The sequence below is a fragment of the Triticum aestivum genome, chromosome 3A (assembly GCF_018294505.1).
Source record: "Triticum aestivum cultivar Chinese Spring chromosome 3A, IWGSC CS RefSeq v2.1, whole genome shotgun sequence".
Classification (NCBI taxonomy): domain Eukaryota; kingdom Viridiplantae; phylum Streptophyta; class Magnoliopsida; order Poales; family Poaceae; genus Triticum; species Triticum aestivum.
The window spans coordinates 471,463,879-471,466,757 of record NC_057800.1 but is presented as its reverse complement, the minus strand read 5'-3'; positions in this window follow the sequence as shown (position 1 = coordinate 471,466,757).

Below are 2,879 nucleotides of genomic sequence, written 5' to 3'. Positions count from 1 at the left end.
CACCAGCACGCACCAGTGGACCACCATGAACACATCGGAGTGGTTAGTGGAGCTCGAGTGGCTCTGGAGATGGAGGGGGCAGAGGACGGGGATCGTCGGCGAGCTCAGGGCAGGGACGGCGGCCAGAGGCCTGCCCGGCCGGGCTACGGCTTCCTACGGTGGTGTGGAGGTGTGCTAAGTGTGTGTGCTGAGAGAAACAATCTCGGGGGAGATCTATTTATAGGCGAGGCCGAGGCGGGGATTGAGAGCTCGTCAGAGCTCTCTGGAGTGTCGCCCGGCGACGAATGGCATCAGTTAGAGGGGGAGAAGACGCCGGAGATTCACGTGGGGGCTATAGATGAGCTGGGACGAGCATAAGAGCGCGGTACGCGACGGGCACAGGGGCATGGGCGCACTGTTGCCTTGGCCACACCGTGCCCGTGCTCGCTGCGGTGAGCTCCGGCGTCGATGAGCGCTAGGGTGGAGTTATGGAGGTGCAAACGAGGATGGGGGCACGGTTTGGCAAGGTGCGGCGGCCGGGGTAGCGAGCACGCGCAAAACAGAGACGTTGGCGCACCGCAGAGCGCGTCAGCCGCATGCCAACCCCCTTGGACGCTCGTGGTCACTGCGTGAACTTTGGCATCAGGCTGAGCTAAGCGCAAACACCATGTCTGGCAGTTTGTCCTTAGTGGTTTTGGTTGTTGTGGATGGTTGGCTGGGTCACAGGTGAACTGTGGGAGTGGCTTTCTTCCTGGCAAGTTTCTGGACAGAAACTCGTGAGCTTCACTAGGAAAAATTAGCCCCAAAAGATCAAGCTCAGAAAAGATTAGCGCCAAAAGATCAAGCAAAACTATACTTGTTGTGCAAAGTGATCATTTTGTCCAGAACAGAAATGATTTTCTGTAGCAAAAATATTACAAAAAGTTATGCAATATTTTTGCTCGGGAAGGTGCCCTAGGGTTCAAAGAATATTTGTGAATTTATTCAGGATTTTTGGAGCAAGAAATCTAGGGGTTGCTTTGGAGCATACTTCTCTGAAGTGATTTTCAAGGAAGAAAATGAATAATTTTCTTTTATGAAAAATATTCCTTGGGCTTTTGTTGGAGCTTTTCAGAGAAGGAAAGGTGAGTTAGAGGTGGATGGGTCACTTGGGTGAAAATCAAGGGTAGGCCCAAGTGTTCAAGTCCATTTGAATTGATTCAAAACTCCAAATCCAAAGCAAATGCAAATGAAAGTCCGGAGAAAGAGAGAAGGCAAATCCAGGCTGTTACACTTACCAAGTATGTACTCACCAGTTCAATCTTACCAATACCAGTTGCAGTTAATTGCTATGTTCTCTACGGTCGATGTATTAAGCATGTTCTAGTAAACATGCATAACATGTTTTAGCTACTTTCCCTACCGTTTTATAGACATCTTGGCCATTCTCTGCTCTGGCAGCACCTGCCTTGTGACGTTTAACTATGCCAATTGCATGTTTATCAGTACCGGTTTCAATGTCTATTAAGCCTGTTGCTATTAGCAGTTGAATCCATTTTTAAACAGTTGTATTTCAATGGCTATAAACTTACAAAACATGACTTAGGATGATGTTAAACCTGTTGCAATTAACAGTTGTATCCATTTTTTAATCTGTCCATTTGCTACCATGCTACTCTCCGCAATGAAGATATACTAGATATGCTGCCCATTTGCTATTTTTGGTGGATGCTAACCCTGTTGTACTTAACATGCCTGTCCACGTACTTATGTAGGGTCATAACGGCTGATGTTGTTGTTTGCCGTCGAGGTTAGCTGCATCCCATGTATTACAGTATTTCACATCATTTGTGCAATTGCAGTTTAACTTCTACCATTTACTGGTTGCCTATAGGTACACATGTCAATGGCACTGATCCATGCTTCGACCCGGAGGAACAGCTCACCTCCGCCACCGCTGACTTTGGGCGGGCTCTGGCCAAGATGAAGTGCCCCAGCAATTACCTCTCAGGACTTACCAAGTATGTACTCATCAGTTCAATCTTACCAATACCAGTTGCAATTAATGGATATGTTCTGTACGGTTGATGTATTAAGCATGTTGTAGTAAACATGCCTAACATGTTTTAGCTATTTTCCCTACTTTTTTATAGACAACTGGGCCATTATCTGCTCTGGCAGGCCCTGTCCTCTGATGTTTAACTCTGCCAATTGCATTTTTATCAGTACCAGTTTCAATGGCCATTAAGCCTGTTGCAATTAACGGTTGTATCCATTTTTAAAGAGTTGTATTTCAATGGCTACAAACTTACAAAACATGAATAAGGATGTTTGAGGGAGTCCTGCATTAGGGGGTCTCTGGACAGCCGGACTATATCCTTTGGCCGGACTATTGGACTATGAAGATACAAGATTGAAGACTTCGTCCCGTGTCCGGATGGGACTCTCCTTGGCGTGGAAGGCAAGCTTGGCAATACGGATATGTAGATCTCCTCCCTTGTAACCGACTCTGTGTAACTCTAGCTCCCTCTGGTGTCTATATAAACCGGAGGGTTTAGTCCGTAGGACAACATACAATCATACCATAGGCTAGCTTCTAGGTTTTAGCCTCTACGATCTTGTGGTGGATCAACTCTTGTAATACTCATATCATCAAGATCAATCAAGCAGGACGTAGGGTATTACCTCCATCGAGAGGGCCTGAACCTGGGTAAACATCGTGTCCCCCGCCTCCTGTTACCATCCGCCTTAGACGTACAGTTCGGGACCCCCTACCCGAGATCCATCGGTTTTGACACCGACATTGGTGCTTTCATTGAGAGTTCCACTGTGTCGTCATCATAAGGAGGGATGGCTCGTCTCGTTGTTAAGAACAACATCACCTCTGGGAGAGCCCTGGCTATAGGCCAAACTCTCCGACT